Below are 22,460 nucleotides of genomic sequence, written 5' to 3'. Positions count from 1 at the left end.
AACTCAGAGTTCTGCCCTTGTGAGGAGAAGAGCAGAGGAACATGGCAGATCAGTCATACAGACAGCCTATGCAGGAACAAGTCTCTAATGCAGATCTATGGAGCCGGACAGGGTCAGCGGAGGCACTGGAGTGTGTTTTAGTGCACCATAACCCAAGACGAATGACTGAGGAACAGTACAGCGCCATGNTAAAGGGAACACTCAAATAACACATCCTAGATCTGAATGAATGAAATATTCTCATTGAATACTTTGTTCTGTACAAAGTTGAATGTGCTGACAACAAAATCACACAAAAATCATCAATGGAAGTCAAATTTATTAACCAATGGAGGCCTGGATTTAGAGCCACACACAAAATTAAAGTGAAATGTTCCCTTTATGTTTTTGAGCAGTATATATATGTATATATGAAATCTTAGCGCTGCAATAAAGGAGGAGGATTTTTTGTCCTTTCAGATTTTATCAAAATGTGTGCTTGTAGTTGTTTGCTGAAAACATTGTCAACTAAAGTAGACAAGAAATATTTCTTGCAATTTCAAACACGCATACGCAGTGATTGGACATACAATCAAGACCACGGCAGTACTATGTAAAAAAGGCTTTTTTTTTTAGCTTTGTATCATAATGTCATCAAAAACACATCTGGAGTGTTGCCTGGATTGTTTCATGCATGTTTGAGGAATCCTTTAATCTCCCGTGGCAACCATTCAGCTGTGCAAAACGCCTGGTTGGACCTAGCCCCGCCTTTGAGGCGCAGCTCCTTCTCAGAGCTGGAGTTTCTGAGCTTCGGCCTCACACAGCAGCCCTCCTCCCCTGTTATTCCCACCACTCAGCTCCTTCAGACTAGCCAGCAGCAATTAGCAAACACCTGGTGGAACACCTGAGCTCATTATAGGAGCTACTTCGCAATGAAACGCTGGTCAAAATGTCACTAAAGGGTTAAAAGAGGAGCCATGTTGTGATGACTTCCTGAAGGAGGAGTTTTAAATAAACATGCCTTTAGAAAGACAGTGGCCCAATTTAGAGACGTTAAATCAAGAAGTAAATCTAAGTAACATTTGACATTTTCAGCATTTTTATAACAATTGAAGTAAAAAATAGTGTAAAAATGTTGCTGGAAAACACATACTGCCCTTATAGCTGCATTAGATCAAGTCTTGCTCCACATAATCAGTGACCGTGTCACCTGTTCGCTGTGCACTGTGTGGTTTTGTTCATGCTCTGACCCAGCTGTCTAGCCGTCACAGTCTTTATCAAGCATGCCTGAATCCTTCTGATTACCCTTTTTTCCCCCCCCAAGCAAAACATCTACTTACTACCAAATGCTGTACATCCCACAGTCACGGCCCATGATGTTTTGCTTAATTGGTTTATCTCCTGTATTGTTTACATTTTGAAGTCAATTTCAATCTCTTCTTTCTAGTGCTTTTTAAAAATGTGGGTTGCAGGTCATCATGCACGCTGCTTTGAGTGAAATGGAGAATTTAAAACTCAATCCCTGCGGCTTTCCAATAAAGGCCTCATGCCTGCCAGCATATCATTCAGATTGACAACAGGGGCAGAGGCAACCGAAGTGAACTTAAGTCTACCCCCCCTGCCCTATAAATAATATTTAATCCGTCTTTGGAAGGGAAAATTGGTAATGACTTTCGGAGCTTTTGGGATGCATCGCATTGCCTTAGCTACAGCTGACACCGAGAGGATTGAAGCCCACAATGGTGAGAAACGGCGGCTTTTTCCAACATCAAATATGATCTGCTTTAGATCAGGGGACAGGAGGGCTTTTATGTGAAATGTGCAGGAATGGGAGAAAGAAAGTTGGCCTGGGGAAAACAGCATCTTTAGCTGTTGAGAAATCTGTAAAAAACAGCATTTGGTTTGACTTTAGAACTTCAGTAGAAGGTAATTTAAATAAAAACTTCAGACTTGTAATAGTATTGTGGTTGTATCATGTTCTATAAGACATGTTTTATCTTAATTATGTAGTTTGTTAAATTATACACAGCTTGCTTAATTATTATTATTACCTCAGAGGTTTGGATGTTGTTTTTCACACTGTGTTGATAACATACAGCCTTAGCTCTGTTTAAAAAGAACAATGACCAACAATTTAATTTATTGTAGCTTTTCTATTTTCACTTGGGGTCAAAATTTTTACTCTCATGCTAAAATCTATACATTTATGTCCCCAATAATACCGAGTTAAACTGTCTGTAGCATTAAAAAATGGTCCTTTATTAAGTTCCACCATCACTAAGTCAAAGTTAGTATCAACAAGGTAATTCTTGTCAATTTAAAGTACACTCTGGTGTTGTCATCACTTAATAACAGGTTCAGGTGATTACAGATGTGCCTGCAGGCTATTGACCATTTTGAGCCAAGATGATTTCAGATTCACAAAAAAGTCAAATTTAGGTTTATAATAATCAAAGTAAAAAAAAACAAAACAAATTCACGTTTACATTCCCTAATATATAATCTATGAAAATGCTAATGCCTTTTTCTTTTTTTTTCATCAGATAGAATACAATAACAATATTTACCAATATTTAGCTTAGCAACGTAGCATTGCTAGTAGCTAGCAGTTAGCCAGGTCAGGTTTCCTCATGGTTCTTTTAAACTGTATCTTATCTGTAACAGTTTCTTATTTCCGCTGCGTTTGTAGCCGAGTGTTGACTAGCATGATGAACAGTCTCCATTTGTTAACCAAAACAGGAAAAATAAAGAACTACTGACTTCATTTCTTAAAAATAAGAGTCTTAAAAGCACAGATACAAAGGGCCAAGATTAATGGATTAATGCTCTTTAGGCACTGCTGTGTTTGTCATTCAAGCCTGGGCTAGCTTGTGACAGTCGGTTGATTTCACCATGAATGCCATTTATGATTATGACTCTCTGATATGAAGTTAATCCTGTGAGTAAGAAAATGTAAAAAGTCTCGGGTTCCCATGTGTTTTGGTCCTTTCAATAAGGTTTTCAGCTCCTTGGATGGCAAAAGCAGATTAAGATTTCTATTTCTGTTGAAGTACAAGATTTACACTGATTCTCAGACGGTCAAATGCACTTTGCAGTTTTTATGTTTTGACAGGTTCTTGTTTTTAAAATCCCAGGGCTATAGCTGTTTAATGGCAGACACAGCTCTGCATGGGTGGAAATAATTAAATGACAATAATACCCAACGAATCATCAGAACCGTCTGCTTTAAACTCGCTTTAAAACGAAGTGAAGAAATGTAAACTCCAAGGCATGCTAAAAAAAAAAAGCAGCGATACACTCGGCTAAGTCACAAACGCTCATCTAGTCTTCAGGAATGTACAAGTTCGTCGATCCATTCCCATAAAGACTCCTCCGTTATGAAGCGATTAAAACAGGTCGCTGGGCTTAACCGTCCGCTCAGCCGCCTCACGCCGACCCAGGATTGAGCGTAATATTTCCTAAATGGCGAATAAATAGGTTCCACTGGGGAATAATAAGCAGCATCAGCCTGGTCCAATACAGAAAGAGCAAGAGGGGAAGATGAATGAATTTTATTAAAGACTACTGGTGCCTGGTCAGCAGGAAAATGATGAAATGGCCAGGCTGGGCCTCACCTGCCTGCTCAGTGCGCAGAGCCCCGGTGCTGCATGGCGCCAGTTTGCTTTTCAGCTGGTTTATCAGCAAAAGGCCTTCCTGATTAAATCCCCTGGATCAGCAATAAAAATAAAAGATGGCGAGCCGTTTCTGAACGGTCAACAGTGTAAACAATTCATTTCATAAAGTAAATGCAAGCTGACTGTAAACAGAGAGAACTATCAGCTGTCAGAATCTAATAAAGCTGAATTATGTTTTTAGATGTGATGTGGGGTGAATTTAGGCAGGCAGCGGTAATCGTTTGATAAATATGATTAAATCAATTGTAAACTTTGTTGTGTTCTAACTATTAAGTTTATTATGATAAATAGCTTTAATGATACTCTGTATTCTAACCAACAAGGCCGCATACAAAAGGGTGGCTATAAGGATAAAAATATTTGGTAACACTTTATTTGAAGGGGGTTGAATAAGACTGACATGACACTGTCATAAACATGACATAACACCTGTCATGAGCATGAATAAGCCTTCATGAATATTTATGACTGTTGTCATAAAGCGTCATTCGGTAAATTATGACACTTTTAATACAAAGTTGAGATTATTCAAAATGTCTTTATGACAACTTGACATTAACCCATAAATCATTACTGTTTAAACTTTACCTTTAACAACATAAAGTTACCTAATTTTTAAAGTGCAATCAGTAATACTTTTATAACAAATTTATATCAGTAATGATTTCTTGGTTAATGTCAGCCCCCTTCAAATAAAGTGTTACCAAATATTTCAATTATTCAAATGTATGTATTTACATAATTTATTTCTTTTAGGAAGTACATAAACTATGTTCTTCCTAACATAAAGTCGACACCTCAGACTTTATGAATTGTTGTTAATCTTGTTAAATAGCAAAATAAATCTTACTGAAATTGTTGTAGCTCAAAAGTGTTTTAGGATTTCTGATGTCTTTGACCATTTTTGAGCTGTTGTACCTTCAGATTTTCTTGTTACCAATTTGAAAAATTGAATTGAACTTCAACTACATTGTTTGAAAACTAGGATTAACTCTAAATGTGTGTTGATTTTGAATTTGTTTGTCTGGATTTAATTGTTTTCACATATTTTCTTAAGTAAAGAGCCTTGAAATCATATTAGTGGTGAATTGACACCATAGAAATAAATTGAACTGAATTAAGTTGAACTGAAGCGAAGCAGACCAGCTGTTGTCTCCTCCGTACAACAACCTCTCTCAAAAAAGCTAGTTTTCAACCTTCCTCCATGGATGTGATGTCGGATAAACAAGAAATTGAAAAAAAGACAACCTGTTTACAATAGTCAATAAAATAAAAAAATACATAACATGAAAATAAGAACCAGAGTGGAAATTATCTGCAAAAAAAAGTTTTTGTAACCTTTACTAGCATATTTGAACTTGTTTTATTGCTGTCTGGTGACTAGTTGGAGTAGAAAGACAACATTTTAATGTTATGTTTGATTCAAGTGAACTGAAACAACTTTTTGCACAAATCCAAGACCGAAAACTAAACATAATCCTACCATTTGGACATGAAACACCTCCAGGGGGCGCTGTGGAGTCTCTGTCATTACATCATCTGCACACATTTGGCAATGAAATTCTTTACAGCTGTCAAGTACGTAATCAATCTATAAGCAGAACAGCAGTGGCACAATAACAAAGCCTTGTGGTACACCTACTTTAATATTTTTTGAAAAGCCTTTTACTGTGTGTTTGGAAATATTGTTCTCTATTTTTCAAAATACAAAACAAACCACGAAAAAAGCTCAAAAGTCATCATATTCATCTGAATATCTTTGCAGCAATCGTCCGTCTTCCTTGTTCTGTTAATGATCCTGACCAAAATCCAAACTGTTTTGAATCCAGATTGTGATTGGTGTAAAACTGAACACCTTCTCACTCTGCTGTTGATGTTTCTCTCATTCAGGTCCATTTGTCACAATAATTCTGTAAGAAGCAGATAAAAAAAAACTGTTTTTTGTATTTTTTTTCACGCCGTCTACATTCTGCGTCGTCCTTTAGACTCGCCATTGTTCCCAAACCATAAAAGCAGAAACCCAACACAGGAGTAACAACTTTGTACCGTGACGGTTTCCTCAGTAAACCAGAGCTCCCAGCAGCAACGAGACCTGATACAGATTCTGTTAGTCATGCTGCTTTCACTCATGTGCAAAAAGCCTTTGCTGTTTTGTTTTTTGTTTTTTTTTAAATGCTATTGCTATCGGTGTTGCTCTCTCCACCTACATGCATAACCCACAGCTGAATTCAATACGTTCCCACTTGTTCTCTGAGGGGGTGGGGGCTTCACGTCATTCTGGGCAATGCGGGAAATTGCTTACTGAAGGAGAAGTGGAGGAGGAGGAGGAAGGTTCAGGGAAAACACGCTCAACAAAAACGGTAAAATACACCATTTCCTGTGGAAATAACAAACAGCGCACTCCGACATTAGAGAGCGATCTACAGTTTAGGTTAAATCGGGTCAGAGTGAGTGCTTGGAGATTTAAAATTCTGACACATTTCACTAACAGATTCTGAAGCTCTTGACCTCTCAGAGACAAAATATGTTGCTGTTTTTTCTTGCTTCTTTTTCTTCCCGAGGAGCAAAGTTTGATGTTTGAGTATCACCTGCTGTAAAGCAGCAAAAGCCAAGGCAGTACTGGTTCAGCTTGGCAATCTGTGCGATAACCCCTGGAGAATCGGCTTTAGTCAGAATGCCTCTCTCTCTCTCTGCTCAGCTTTATGCAGTGGGTGGCATGAAGTGGCTGTGCTTCTTTGAGCTTTTGCAAACGGGCTCTTTTAATTCCTGCCAGCAGGCATGCGGGGCGTCCAGGTGCACAGTGTGCAGACGCGCCCTCCGAGAAATCAAACCTTCATTATTTATTAGGCTACAAAACGAGGCAGCAAGAAGAGGTCGGTCAGCCGTGAAGCCAGCAGCAGGATGGGGGGGGGGAACGCTCCTCGCTTCCCTTGTTTTGCCAGGGATGCAGGTTGGAGCACCGGGCATGTGCCGCTGACCGCACGAGCGGAAGATAAGAGAGACGTGAGATTGAATTCCACCCACCGTGTGTGTGTGTGACTGGCCAAATATAGACTATCAGATGGAGTTCTTAATTATAAGATGGCACGCCATTCTTTACCCCCCAAGAATTGACCATTTCAGGTCCTAGATAATCTTTAATCGGGCCAAGTCATTCTCTCTCTTTCTCTTTTTTTTCTCTATTGTAAAAGCTTAGACTTGGATTCAGCCATGATTTTTTTCCCTTCTCCTATTCATGGTAATTTCTTTGCTTTCATGAGCAATTTTCTATTATCCCTGTCCTGGCCTTATGTGCTCAGTAAATGCCATTTGACTTCCCTTTTTTCTGTGAATAGTGGAAAATAAAAAGGAGAAAGTAGGAAGCGGATTTTAATAATCCTGCCAATGTGATGACTCAGTTGATTTTCTTCCTGTTAGACTTATAGAAAAAAAAAGCCTTGTTCCCATACTCTTCACTGTACCTAATTTATGTTTTCAGAATGGCTTTACAGAGAAAGAATTGCTAATTTTCCCTGTACAACTTAAGATAAGATCTTCCATAGTTTAATTTAATTTCCTATTTAAACCTGCAGGAGTTTCACAAAAAAGATTTTATTCACATATTTGTTGAAACTGTCTATGTCATGATAGTATGGTATGAGACAGATAATCGGCAAAAAACGTTTGCTCTCTGGCTCCTAGAATAAACCAATCAAAGCCAGGAGGCGGGTCTTAGTGCTGTCAATCACCCTCCAGGTGCATAGCCTGTCATAAATGCTAGCCTAGTTAGCATGGCCACTGATGAATGGTTTCTTTGTAAGTTGTTTCTCTGCCATTAGCACATTTAGGAGCACGCTCATGAGGTTGATTGACAGCGCTAAGACCCTCCTCCTGCCTCCGATTGGTTGTTTTTGGTCAGGAGCGGATGGTTTCTTCAGACAGCAGCAGTAGCTCAGGGAGGAGATCAATCTTTTCTCAGATTATCAGTCTCATACCGTACAGTCACAACATACAGATTAAACAAATATGTCAAAACATGTCTTATAAAGGTTCAACATTGCAGCTTCAATGTGAAAAAATTCCAAACCATGTTAAACAGTAATATATCCTGTACACAAGATGCTTGTTTCTGTGATTCAGTGGTTATATTCTGCTTAGATACTGTAACTAATTGCTAATTAGCTTTGCTTATTGTACCATTCCTCAGCTGCAGTGGTAATGGTCATCCTCGCAGAAGCAAAAACAAGCAACTTTCTCTGGATAGACGTTGAAAACATGCAGCTATCTATACATAAACTCCTTAGTGGATCTCGTCTTCCTTTTGATTAACATTAATAGGCGACTAAAACTGAATGTTTCAAAGCACTGCTGTTATTTTTTTTCCTGTCTGGTCCTCTGATGTCAGTCTCTCTACTTCTTATACCCTCTTCTAGTTTGTATTTACTTTTCAAAAGTTCATGCATCGCACTCAGCCCTCGTTGGCAGAACCCAAGGGAAGGCTAAGATATATCTGCACAAGCTCACACAATGTTGCTTTTCAAAAATACTGTGATGAACTACCTATTCTATGTTGCTACCTATTCTAGATGCGTAATAAATCAGAAGTGTTTTGAACATGTGGTCAGCAAGTGGGCGAAAGTTTTCTGTTTGGACATTTAGTTGTTTTTTTTTATTAACTACCCACGGCTTTGTTCCCAAGAGACTCTGAAAGCAGACAAGCTGTCGGACGTTATAATTACTTCCACTTGGGGAATATTTAAGAGGTGTTACATTTTGAGGCCTCAGAGGGCTCACCAGTTCATTAAAAGAGTCTCTGAGGGCGTCTGACCAGCCTCACGGACCGTGGATGTGCCTGGCTAACAGAGGTTTATCGTCATCAGAGCTAACGGCTGCTGGAAACCTGAGGTTGTCAGGTGATCGAGATATTTGGATTGTAGTTTTCCTTGTTAATGTGTTTCAGGCTGAACTTAGCTTCCTGAAACATCCCAACCTGCCGAGGTTAATTTTTATCGTTTTGGATTTCAGACAACTGTCTTTGTTAAAGAGAAGCAGAGTGGACAGTTCATGTTCATCCAATTAAAAATGTTTCATGTACCCAGCTAACTCTACACGCTCTGATCAGGGGATGCTTTGCTAGCCGGCTGTGTGGACAGGACAGGAGGTTTGCCAGGAAGAGGGGCACTGAGGGGTGGAGGTGGTTTACGTCGAGAGGCGATCATCAGAGCAGATCCGTTCTGGTCCGTAAGGGCCGCAGAGAGGAAGAATAGGGCAGACTATGATATCACTGAAATTTAAGGACATACTAGAGGAAAGTAAAGTTTAACATCGAACACACACAAAAGATCCTAATAATTTATATCATCCTACATACAGGAGCTAAGCAGGATAATCGTAAAACTCATGATACGGACAAAAGAAACTTCCACACAGTACAGGAAACTGTATCTGCATTTCCATGGACCTTAAAATTGAACAAATTGAAATTAGGAAAATAAATTAGCTTATCGGAAACATGGCAATTATGGAAAAAAAAAACATTTTGTGGTAAAAAGTTTGTTGCGCTAGGATGAGTTGGTTTTTCGGCTGTATTGAAATTAGTGTATTTAGCAAAACTGCAATGGAAACGCTTTTTTATTTTTGCATCACCAGTGACTTGATCAACAGCTGGATGTTACTACTGGCGGAAAAGACGAAGGAAAAGGCGACAGGAAGTTGTAGGAGGATGATGACGCGGCATGTTTTTTACTGACCCAAACTTATTCACTGCGTTTGTTGTAGAGATGCACAAGATTGTGAAATTTAGTGCGAGGCACGTGCTGCAGCTATGGAGGGGGGTATTGAGGAGGAATCACTAGAAAAAACATAAATCACATATCAATCAAGATAACAAAAACATTTGGGAAAAATTGACCCAGGAGACAAGGACACACTGAACCAGAAGAACCACAAACAGAAAACAAGACAAAAGAATATCCTCTCCTATTCCAGGTTGAGGAAGAACCTTCAGTCTTTAGACCTGGTTTAAAGCCATGTAGTTTAAAGCCATGTAGTTTAAAGCCATGTAGTTACATCACTTTCAAGACCAAAGCATCTCTCTCCAGACTAGCACAACATTTACCTAGGAGGTAAATGCATAAGCTAATGGCTCTCAACATCAGATGTATCATCTGGTGCGTAGCACATCATAAATTAAATCTGTTGGTCTCACCGACAACCCTTGTGACCCGACAGAACAAAGATTATGTATTTTTAAATCTGCACAGGACTCAGGGTTGTCTGCTATTTATATGTGCCTGGTTTCTTTGTTCAGGAATAGAGATGTAGAGAAGTTTAAAGCAGGACTTAGGTTATGAAACATCATCATAAGCTTTGAATATGTTTCAGCGTGCTTTTTAACCCATTACAGGAAAATGGAAAGACTGAAAACCTGCCAACACATGACTGAGGCGACGTTCAGCCTGGTCATGTCCATCAGCTGCAGCTCATCAACTTATCAGTTCACAATACAAACAGACCAGTGAAACTCTCTCAGCTTTTGCTCGTCACTGTTAGTCGCAGAATTCAGCATCTTGACTCAAGTCTGTAGTAGTCTGCTTGGTACCAACTCCATGTTTTCTTGTGCCCACAAATAATGTATCTAGAGCGTGCCTCCAGGTACATAATTCTCTCCTCGAGTATTTTCTTAGTCCTCTGTTCACTTCCTGGGAAACTCAGTTCACAGGAGCTTTCCACTCACCTGTCAGTCCGGCCGCTTCACATCACATCACCTGGAGAACAGCAAACGTTTCTGCAGGTCCTCTGTCAGGTGCAGCCACCTCAGGTGTAGAGAACTAAACCTAAATTAGTTCTCCTTACGTCGGAAATGTATGTAAACTTGTTGCCTCAAAAATGTCTTTAGCTTTCATTAAAGGGGTGGTGTCATGTAAAAATTGACTTTATTAGCTTTGCGTCATGTTGTAATGCTGTTCACTCATCATAAACATACCTGGAGTGTTGCCTTGATTCTTTCATGCATTTTGAGAAATCCTTTAATCTCCATGGAAACTATTGAGTTGAGCAAAACGCCTTGGTGGACCTAGCTCCGCCTTCAAGGACGAAGCTCCAGCTTGGAGCTGCAGCTTCTGGGCTTTGCCTCACAGAGCAGCCCTCCCAGGCAACTCCATCGCTCAGCTCCTTCAGACTAGCCTAGCCAGCAGCAATTAGCAAATGCCTGGTGGAACTGCTGAGCTCATTATAAGAGCCACTTCTCAGTGCAACGCTGGTAAAAACATTGTTAAAGGGTTAATAGAAGAGCCATGTTGTGATGACTTCCTGAAGGCGGAGTTTTGGAGAGTGCAGGAGTTTTTAAAGAAACAGAGGTCCAATTTCAAGGCGAACTCAGATATCTTCAGCGTACGCTCAACTTAAATAAATCGGGTGCTTTGTATAGCTACTTTAAAAAGTTAATGTATTTGAATAGAGTCAACATTGTAATTCACTATATGCTCAAATTAATTGAACTTGGTTTAATTTAGTGTCAGCAAAACCTCCAAAGTCAAGTTATATTCACTCATCTTCCAATAAGATCCCACAAATTAATTAGATGCTTAAACACCTCCACTAACTTTCCTCTCCTGTGCCTCACATATTACCCCCGTCTGCTGGCTGTGAACACAGGCATGAATCAGAGCATCCTTAAAATAAGTGCAACCAGTTGCCTGTAGGGCTCACCTAATTAGTAAACACAATCCACCAGTGAATAATTTAATCTCGGCATAAGTACAGCTGTTGTTTCCTCGGTGGCTTCGTCGGATATAAACAGTTTCATGAACACCAATGAACATATTAAAAAAAAAAAAAAAACATGAGAAAGTTGTGGAGAAATTCAAGGCAGTTTTCCACCTCACAGAGCGTCGTTCAGTCCACTTTCTGAAAAGCATTAAATTAACCAGAGCAGCACCCAGGAGGTCAGCGGTGCTTCAGTAGGAGCTTCAGAGATCCACAGCTAATTTTGGGGAGGATCTGTTGGCATGACGACTAACAGCGACGCACTCGCATCGCCTTTATGCTTTACAGAAGCCTGTCACGAAGGCTGTTTGAACAAAGTCACAGGAAGACCTGTTTATAGTTTTCCATGAGTTTTACCATTTGCTTGTGGCAAGACCTGAACATTTTACTTTGCACATATTGAAAGCTGATAGAGAAACGTCCAAAAGGCCGATTCTTCTGAAAATGATGGCACTGGGGCGCTGCATGTAAACAATGTGGCAAACTATATTTTATTTCCTTCTGCCCCAAAGTCTTGCGGTATTTTGTTTTGCTCTGCAACACAAAATCCCAGTGAAACACCTTAAAGTTTATGGTTGTAATCTGACAAGAAGTGAAAAGCAAGGCAGCATGTGTGTTCCTCGGATGCATAGTTCCTCTGTCACTTTAAAAGCTCTGTGAGGCGGAAGCTTGGAAATTTTCAGCTCAGAGGAGGAGCTGCGCCTCAAAGGCGGGGCTAGGTCCACCCAGGTGTTGTGCAGAGCTGAATGGTTGCCATGGAGTTTAAAGGATTTCTCCAACATGCATGAAAGAATCAAAGCAACTCTTCAGGTATGTTTTGGATGAGGGATTAACATTATAACATGATGTAAATCTCAAAAACGTCAAATTTACATAACCCTGCCCCTTCAAATCAAATCAAATTTTAATTGTATAGCACATTTCAGCAAAAAGGCATTTCAAAGTGTTTTACATCATAAAAACACAAAATTACAAAGTCAACAACTCTACATTTTGCACATCGGATTATTGATTAATGTTTCATGATTAGGTTTCAATAGCAACTCTAAACATCTGAGTGTTTAGTCTAGATTTAAAGGAACTCAGGGTTTCGGCAGTTTTGCAGTTTTCAGGAAGTTTGTTCCTTTTTCCTAATTCACACAATTATACAGTCAATGTAAACGCAGCTGTTGGGGATTTTTGATTTTGGTTACGGTTTCAAATCATACCCGGATTGTGTGTGAAAAGGGTTTTTCTCTCCGTAAATATGTCTGAGAGAATGTTTTAATCGGGTTACATTTTTGTTGTTGTTGCTTAATTAAACAGAAGGCTACACATGAGCTGAGAAGGACTGAAACAAACTGGTGAAGCCGCCAGCAGTAAACGCTTTGGCAGATGGCTCCGCGGCTCCGGCTTCATTCCTGCTCCGGCTGAAATTGCCTTTATAAATCGCGGCGAAAATGGACCACTTCTAACCCTTGTCCTTTCTCCCCTCTCCGGCTGGCTTTGTCCTCCGGGGTCCTGCCTCGTTCTCTTTGTCCTGACGCTCTCTCTTCCTCACCTCATTCTCCTCGCTGATGCACTCATCCCCTACCTCCATTCCCTCCCCTAGCGGCTTCTGACTTGATTTCCCACTCTTCAACTCCCTCACACGCTCTCATCCTGTTTCTATCTCATTCTGTCTCTTTCTCTGCGTCTCCCTTTCTGGTCGTCAGTGTGGGAGTAAAAAAAGGATTAGCCACAGAGAGAGAGAGAGAGAGAGAGAGAGAGAGAGAGAAAGAAGGAACCAAATGATGGTATTGAATTCTGGCCAAATAAATGTGAGCCTCTCACGCCAAGTGAGAAGTTAAGTCGCAGCCACTCGGGTTTCTAACACATCTAACGTGATAACGGCGCATAATGAACTCATTTCAAAATGACAGTCACATTATTAAAAAGGCCTGCCGTTATGCAGGCTTACAACGTTGAAACTTCAAGAAAAAAGAAGAAAAAAAAAAGAGGTGGAGATGAGAGAAACCGGGTAAGTGTCTCTTAAAGGGCTCATTACCGAGTGTTTTTTTTTCTTTTTCTTTTGTTCTGATATGGCATCAATTACCTCGTCCCAGTCGTCCGCTGTGCAGAACACAGTGAGGTCAAGCACATAACAGCTGTTAGTTTTACGAGCCTTTTACGTTGTTTTAATCTGTAAGGTTTTAACAGATATTATTAACTTTGATTCTATTGAAGCAGCTCACGAGTCGCCTCCTGAGTACAACTCCGCTGATTTGTAATATTTAAAAGTGTTGCTGAGCTCTGTGTCTTGAAATAATCAAAACCTTTTTTTACATTCCAGAAAAAAAAAGATTATTGAGGGAATATGATTTTTTTTTTTTTTTTTTTTTGCTGTGCACAGTATGTACTTGGGACATGAAAGGTGAAAATAAGAGTCGCCTCCTGCATGAAATACTAACAGCTTTTTCTTCCTTGGTAGATTTAGTGAGTAAATGCACATTTCCAGTTGGAACTGGATCAACGTTTTGTATTGTTTGTAGGGAAAAGGAAGCAGCTCCTGGTCTGGGTCGACAGCGGCCAACATGGCCGCGTCTCTGCAGCTCCACAGGGTCAACAGTTCACCTCGAGCAGATTCCAGCCAACACCTTGAGCTATTACTTATCTATATTTTTTTACAAAAAAGTACATATCAAAAGATGCTTGTCAATATTAGAAGCATAAAATCAGCATAATATTAAAGGTCACCTGTTATGCTTTGAGTAGATAGGATAGGCTACAGGTAACACAAAACATGTTCAGTAGCTTTTTTGTTTTTGTTTCCAGAAAATCATTCTTAGATGATGATTGCCATGTTGCGACGACTTCCTGAAGGTGGAGTTTCAGAAAGAGCAGGAGATTTTAAAGAGACAGAGGCTCAGTTTCTTTGAATGCACATTTTTTCATATTTGATTTATATAATATATGGAGTTTTTTATAACTACTAAAGTTAACATAGTAACTTGGCTGTGCTATAAAATGGCACTATGTGCCTGGAAAACACATAATGCTGCCCCTTTAAACTGCTGAAGACATTGATGCTGGTCCTGATAGAAAGCTGGTTGTGAAGCCACAGACCGGTGAGGTTGAACACGCTGGTCAGAATGTCAAGTATTGTTCCTGAATGCAGTTTCAGACTCCTTTTTGACACCGTAACATACACAGTGAGACTTCCAGCAAAAAAATTCACACAATTTAGCGCCATCCAAACCACACAGAAACACACGACTATAAAAACCAACGACAAAACAAAATGTTGCAGCAATGGCCCAAAATCAACATTTCTTCATCTTACACTACGCCTGCAGGCACTCTCTCTGCAGATACAGTTCACTTATATTTACATGCTGAATGCTGAAACTGACCAACTTCACAATTGGTCCGGCTAACACTTATTCGACCAGTAGGGGGCGATAATAGAGCAATGCACTAATCCAGATTGCCCTGTTAAAACACTGACAGACACTATTAACCACTTAGGGAGTTTCATGTAGCATTTATCATTTGACTACTTTATGAATATTATATGTGAGGCTATGCATTTTTGAAATGCACAACAAAGAGAGGTTTCGGTTCTCTTTGTTGTGATATTAATATTGTGGTATTAACAATATTTTGACTTGCATTCATGTAGCAAAAAAATGAAAAAGACTTAAATACATACATATTCACGAGTTTTTGCCTATTTACTTTCTTTATGTAATCTGTCCCATCTACTCTTGCCAACATGAGGATCTTCCACCCATCAAGCCAGAGTTTGATTTAAAGACACAGAGTTTTCTTCCAGAAATATAAACTACTGATGGGTCTCACCAAATACACTGAAAGAGGACTGGGTTGGTTTTTGGCATCATGGTATGCCAAGGTTTTAACAAGTTACTGTTTCAAAAATGTTTTCGATTTTCAGTGGTACCGCCCCATCAGTCCATCCATTGATCCTTCGTTAAAACCCACTCGTTGTTAAAGTTGCCGGGGGGGCTGGCGCCTATTTCCAGTAGTCATTGGGTGATAAGTGGGGCACTAGAAGCTGGATGCCACTATAGAGGGGAAGAGAGCTTTCTTCAAAGTCTCACACAAAAAAATACCCTCCAGCAGTCCTAGCATGGTTTTCAGGAAGAGCGTCTTTCATTACTCTATCATTAAGAAATTAAGTTTGACTTTTTCTTGTGTGTTTTTAGGCTGTATGTAAGTATCTGGTTTCAGATGTATCTTCTTTGATCCATTAAATCCAGGCCATCAGGAGGCTGAAGCTTTGCGCTCATCACAAACTAGTTAGAGTACATCCTGCTTGTTGTCACAACCGTTTGAATTTTTTAACCGTCTGAGCGTCTTGGACGATTCCCAGTCCACAGCAACTAACATTTGCTCTCATATGCACAGTATGTTTCTCCAACTGCTGAATTGCCTCTCTTGACAAGACCTCCTTTATGTGTGGGTGTGGGAGTAGGAGTGTGTGCATGTGTGCGTGTATGCATGCGCGCGCGCGTGTGTGTGTGTGTGTGTGTGTGAGCGACTGTCCCTTGTAGGATGCTACAAAAACTAACTTGTGCCACAGGGTGCTTTGCTGTGCCAGGAAAAACAGCAAAGAGCAGCCTCCAACCAGCTCGCTAGGATTCTGTGAAGGTTGTGGGGGTATGAAGTGTCCTGTGTGGGTGTGAAGGAGGGCTGGCTGCTGGGTGTTAGGTTGTGGTGAGAGGCCTGGAGGGGGTTCAGGAATGCTATGCTAAATGCGCTTATAATTTATTGATTGCTACATTTTTATTTAAAGGGGCACTATTATGTAAGATTGACTTTTAGATTTACATCATGTTATAATGTTATTCCCTCATCACATACCTAACTGGAGAGTTGCCTTGATTCTTTCATGCTTGTTTGAGAAATCCTTTAATCTCCCGTGGCAACCATTCAGCTGTGCAGAACGCCCGAGTGGACCTAGCTCCGCCTTTGAGGACAAAGCTCCTCCTCTGAGCTCCAGGTTTCCAGCTACCGAGTTTTTTTGCCTCACGGAGAAGCCCTCCTCCACTCAGCTCCTTCAGACTAGCCAGCAGCAATTAGCAAACACCTGGTGGAACTGAGCTCATTTTGGGAGCTACTTCTCAGTACAATGCTGGTAAAGAAAGTTTGTTAATGGAGGAACAATGTGATGACTTCCTGGAGGTGGAGTTTCAGAAAAAGCAGACATTTTTAAAGACACAGAGTCCCAATTTTAAGGCGTTAAACTACAAAGTCAAAATTCTTATAAGTCATATTTTGTAATTTTCCTCAAAATAATGACCCAAGTATTTTTTTCTACCAAAAAAATAATTACCCCCCGCCCCCTTTTTTTTGTCCAAAAGAATGATTTAGGGAAAAGAAAAAAAACACTTTTGGCAAAAAATTATTTAGGTCATTATTTTAGGACGATTTGATATAAGTAGCATTTTTATAACCACTTTAGGTAATATAGTAAATTGTGCTATCAAATGACACTATGCCTGAAAAATACATAATACTTCCTTTTTAAGTCTGTAAAAAATACAGGTGAGATTATGTCAAAATCAACTAGTGCAAATGATTTTTCCCCTCCCTAAGGTTAGAGTCGTATGTAACTGCTGCTCCCATCAGCGGCAGATGTTCCACAACCCGATTTGGAATAACGAGCGACAAAGAGCGATTATTTTCTCCACATGGCGACATTAAAAACACATTCCTGCGTTTCATTTTCGTGTTCACCACTTCGAAGGCGGATGTCACGTGTGTGTCTGCGATCACGGGCTGTCTGTTAACGTTCTGCGAGGCATGTGTCTAATGACTTTCACGTTCTTCACCTCCGGGATATCACATCTCCTTATGTTGACAGAAAGCCCGCTGCCAGGCTTCAGAATCAGAGCAACGCGGGGGAAAACAACTCACGGAGATGCTGTGCGCATTGTCAACATGTCTGCCCGGCTGCCTCCGTGAGGTATTGTTTTCATTATGTCACGGCGGCTTAAAAACCCAATCTGGAATTTATTTGGCCATTCAAGGCTCAGCCGTATTCAAATGTGGCTTAGGCTGAATCATGGGCTTATATAGATTTTATTGGAAATCGTAATGGGATGGTACCGGGAAACGTCAACAAGCTGTAAAACACTGAACAGTTGTCAGATCAGTTCCGTTTAGCGAAAATCCGCCGGCACAGAGGGTCGTGAAGACAATACCAACGTTTGTCCAAGTCCTCTGCAGACTAACTTTATAAGTGCTCAAACACCAGTGAAAAATAATTATTAGAATTTTTGTTGTTTTTTTTTCAGCTGAGAACAGAAACAATGTTTTGTTGATCAGTAAGCATATTGTTTTTGGTCTAGAATTTTTTTAAGCTGTCAAAAAAAAAGAAAAGCATCTAAAAAATACCAGTTGTTCCTTTGATCTCAGCAGATAAAGAGCAAAATTAGGAACGCTACGATCAGATTTTTTTTTCAATACACTTGTGCAAGGTATTTGTTACTGCCGAGTCATGATCAAATATGGTAATAAACTAATAAAATCAGATATACTCAGTAGATTAAAGTAACATTACATTCATTGGTATTACATGGTATTGTGATTGACGTCGATACCTGACTGTGATAATCAATACGCTTCAGTACATGACACCAATACTATTATATGAACAGGAAGACAAAATAAACACATAAAAATGTTTTTAGTTAATTTGGACTTTGGATGTTGGGAAGGTTTATTATTTTATTTATTAGTATCCCCTAAAGTTTAGTGGTTTTTTTTGCTAGCTTGTTTGTCCGTTTTGTTACAAATATTCCAGAAAAAATCACAGACATACATGATACTAGCATACTAGATGATCCATCCTGCTACCCTCCTGCAGAACATTAAGTCAAAAGGAAAGAGGGCAACTTGAGAGGGCAGGAAAAAGCATCTAGAATTTTCCTCTGCTAATGGCTAATGGCTGCGTTACTCTGTAGATGTGTCACAGTGTTCTGATTCAGTTTTACTACTCAGCTAATAAACACAATCGGACAAAAAACATTATCGGCCCACTCCTATCAAAACTGTAGCTATAAGGGGACAGTTCAGGATAATGCAGTGATTGCCACCAATGCCATGGCCAATTCAGAAAACCGAACATATATTTACAAGTATAAAGGTAGATGATCAATTAAAATAATCAAGAAAATTTGGGTGTGGACTTAGAAACGTTACTGTTAAAAAATGTTCCCATGCAGATAGATGTGCCATGATCACACGGAAAAGCTATTTCAGGTGACCCTCACCGTCTTTTGTTAACGGGTCCCAACGTGGACATTTCGCCCTCACATGGTGGACAAAGGAAAACAGATCATTTGCAGAAAAGGCTGACATATTAGCTAACCTTCCAACGTGGCATATAATCCCAAACACATCTTACAAAACAACAACAGTAATGGTGGACTACGTATCGGTCTTCTTTGAGTAGTTTTATAATCCAGTGTGACACGAGGAAGAAGTTCAACGTTAGCTGCGTTTCCATTACAAATGTGCGCAAAACTTTGTCCGTATTCTGCTAATGTAGAAAAAAACATAATTCCGCTATTGTGTTGTTTCCATTTCCAAAGAAACACAATAAAAATCCCACATGAAAAAGTTTGTTGTCATGATATGTGATTATAAAACAACCTGCATCATCATCCTTCTGCCACTTCCTGTCACCATCTTTGTCATTTCCAGCAGTAGTAAGCACCATATGTTGATCAAAAATTGCTTTCATTGCAGTTTTACTAATTTGACACAAGACACACACAAAAAAACACCTCATTGTAGCTCACAAATATTTTATCGAAAAACTTGTTTTTCAAAATTGATGTGTTTTATATTAATCAAATTGTATTTCTGTTAATCAAATTTGTTCAATCATGTGACCAATTGAGACGCAGCTGTTGGCGTCATTTCACAAAGACTCCCATTGTGCTTTTAGGATTGACATGCTGTGGCGCCCTCCTCCATGTTTAGCTCCACCTACAGGTCAGAGGGGGTAGAAATGACGGTGTCACGTCTCGGGTCGACGGGCGTTCTTCAAACAGACAACATGCTTTAGAAAACAACGTCACAATTTGGATGGAGCCTTATTATTTCCACCCTGGAACTCTTTGCATGAATAACCTTTCTTTAATATTTTAATCAACTTACTCAAATTTAGATGTCTGCTTCAAATGTGTTATTTACTATTAAAAATATGCCTTGGCTTTAGTTTTGCAGCATTTCCAAACGCTAAAGCTTCAAAACCCCTCTGACTTTTTAGGTAACTGAGCTCCACACAGTCCATAGGGGCAACATTTTTTTTTCTATGTGATGCTATCAGGCTGAACATCAGTGCTGTTCACTGTCACTGGTTGCAATTTAGCTCTCTGAACCTCCGAGCTCAAAGCAGATCTGTGACTTCTGTACTTCAAAGACGGCGGCTTAACAGACATGAAGGAACGAAGTCTGAGAGCACATAAAGCCTTCTTCAAAAAGGAGATAATTGGCATGGCTGGATTATGAGGGTGATGAAGATGAGAAAATTGTTTGTTATCTTCATAATGCCCTTATCGAACGGACGCTGGCCTGACTTTATCTTGTCCGTACGCCGTCTCTGCGGAGCCACTGAAAACGGAACAGGGAGCGAGTTGGATACGAAACTTTCGAAACCATAAAACTCCCCGCTAATGTTTTTGCCCACTGTGAAATGAGGCTCACACCTCCGGTAAACCATCTGCCTCCCCGAATAGAATCCTGCCGCCTTTGGATGGAGCTTCCCTGTGCAGCAGCGTCCTCCTTAAATCAGCCGCAGACTTGACAGTGGAAGCCCAGACGCTGTGTGAGCAGAATGAAAGCACAGCATCCGGGCAGCAGGCCGGCAGGGGGGGTAAGAAAAACCTCTGCAGAGCGCGCGCAGTACCACAACCCGTCACCTGGGGGCCACATCGTGCTTCAGTAGCTCACCTTGTGTTTTTCTGTTTTTTTGTTGTTTTTGTTTTCTCTCCACCGTTTTAAGTCAGATAAACACGGCATGAAAGCAGAGCTCACCTACCATCAAATGCTCGATAAACGTATAGCTTTGCAAGAGGAAGCGAGAGCAGCTGATGGGGAGGGATTTCAAAGAGAAATCCCGGGTTTTCTGGTCTCTTTGCAGATGGAGCAGAGCTTCCCTCGTGCTCTCTCAAACCACTTGTTCTCCATCATGGCGTCTGTGGTAATGAGAGATTAGTGCAGAGTAATGAAGACGGAAAAGAGAACGGGAGGATGACAGGGAGGTGTTTGCAGAAAAGTGGAGGATATAGGCAAAAGAAGAAAGATCAAAACACATGAAGTGAAATCTAGTGGGCAGTGGAGGAGTACAGTTATTTGAGTACTGTACTTAGGTACATTTGCTTGAGTACTGAGTATTTATTTTTTGGGGAACTTATGACTTTCGACTCCACTTGTTTAAAATAATAATTAAAAATAGTGAATATAACTGATTTTTTTATTGCATTTTTATGCTGAAGGTGGTGCAGATGTTTTGTGGCGCAGTGGTTCTACGTGTCAGTGAACCACGAAGTAGTTTCAGCAAGTAATAAACCCATAAAATACTACTAGAAACTAATACTAGAAAATATCATTTATACTTTTGAATACTAGGAAACGTAAGTACTTACGTTCTTTAACGTGAGTACGCTCAAGTTACTCATGGTTAAGATCTGACCAGAAGTATCAGCACTTTTAATAAAGTTCTACATTTCTGTCCTTTGTTTTGTACGCGACACAGGATTAAAATGTTTAATCGAATTGAGCATGATGAACAGATTATTGAAATAATGAACTAATTTAGTGATCGACTAATCTGAAACTGGAGCATACAGACTCAAAAGCCATTTGCTGAAAGAACAAAACACTCAGAGCAAAACTGTACAAAAAAACAAATGTATATACATTTTATATGAGACGAAAAAAAACCTTTGTCTGTAAATATGTTTTAGCCAAAACTCAAGTGGCAGTTTTAGCTTCACTCGGTTCAAATTCTGTAAAAGAAAAAAAAAATCCTATTAAGCCCTTTTTGCTATTCAATTATTAATCAATTGGTATAAAAAATAATAACCAGATCAGCCCACAGTGTATTGAAGGAAAGGGCCGAGCTTCACATGTTGATGGTGGAAGTCATTCTCATCTGCAGATGCATCCTTTGCTATAAATGATTAAGCGTTCACTAAGAGAATGATGTTGCTGCATTTTAGACAAAAAAGAGACTTTTCTTATTTTAAAAAAGGAATTAATTTGTGTATTTGTATTTATTATGTATTAAATAAAATCTGTAGAAAGTGGCAATTTCTTTCACCGCTTAATCAACAGAATAATTGATAGAACAATCGATTACCTTAATGTGACACCTAGATGATGACGCAATCGTTAATCAGCCTCGAGGATGCGCAGCAACCAGACTGCCGTTTTGTGCCGCACTAACAGTTGTGCTGCCTGGTGGAGAAGAAACGCAGTCAGGCCACCAATTAGCTCATCAAACCTCCTAGTTTCCATTTGGATTTTGGGAAATGAAGGAATCTGTCACGAGAAATGCAGGCGATTGCAACCATCAGACAGTGTGCATGGAGTTTGCACAGCAAACATAATACAGAGAGTTTATGCAAACCCTTGGGACCAAATCAAATGTTCTAGATTTATATCTACCTAGAACATTTCTACATAGCACTCCTCCTCCACCTCCTTGATGCTTAATTCAAGAAGTGATGAAAATACACCTAGAAATGGGACATTTCTTCAAGAAGCATGAATCCCTTTCCCCTAATCTGCCATGTAAACATTAATGATCAAACCAATCAACTTCTGAGCCTCTTCTTCCTACACCATTGAGAAAACAAGCTAACATTTATATCAAAGCATTCATTCATACTCAAAGGAATCAAAAGAACTACTAAAAAAACTTTAAGTTGTACCTAAAAACTGAAGCTCAGTAGGTCAAACACACACAGGCACTGCATACAGAGAAACGTTGAAAAATGCAAATGTATTCAGCGACTCATCAGTGAGCGAACAAACGGTTTACTAGTTGGGTTGTTTGATTGAAAA

At 39.8% G+C, this 22,460-nt stretch overlaps 1 long non-coding RNA gene across 1 annotated transcript; it reads right to left on the bottom strand.

The window, feature by feature from the left end:
• Positions 1 to 685: 685 nt before the first annotated feature.
• LOC107835661 (uncharacterized) lies at positions 686 to 11,524 on the bottom strand. Its single transcript, XR_001661479.1, has 3 exons — positions 11,514 to 11,524; positions 9,383 to 9,387; positions 686 to 782 (listed from the first exon to the last, which is right to left on the bottom strand). It is a non-coding gene; the product is annotated as an uncharacterized LOC107835661 (long non-coding RNA).
• Between the last annotated feature and the right edge of the window lie 10,936 nt (positions 11,525 to 22,460).

The sequence above is a fragment of the Poecilia formosa genome, unplaced genomic scaffold, assembly GCF_000485575.1.
Source record: "Poecilia formosa unplaced genomic scaffold, Poecilia_formosa-5.1.2 Scaffold17, whole genome shotgun sequence".
In the NCBI taxonomy this organism is placed as follows: domain Eukaryota; kingdom Metazoa; phylum Chordata; class Actinopteri; order Cyprinodontiformes; family Poeciliidae; genus Poecilia; species Poecilia formosa.
This window is presented reverse-complemented; position numbering and strand designations above follow the sequence as displayed.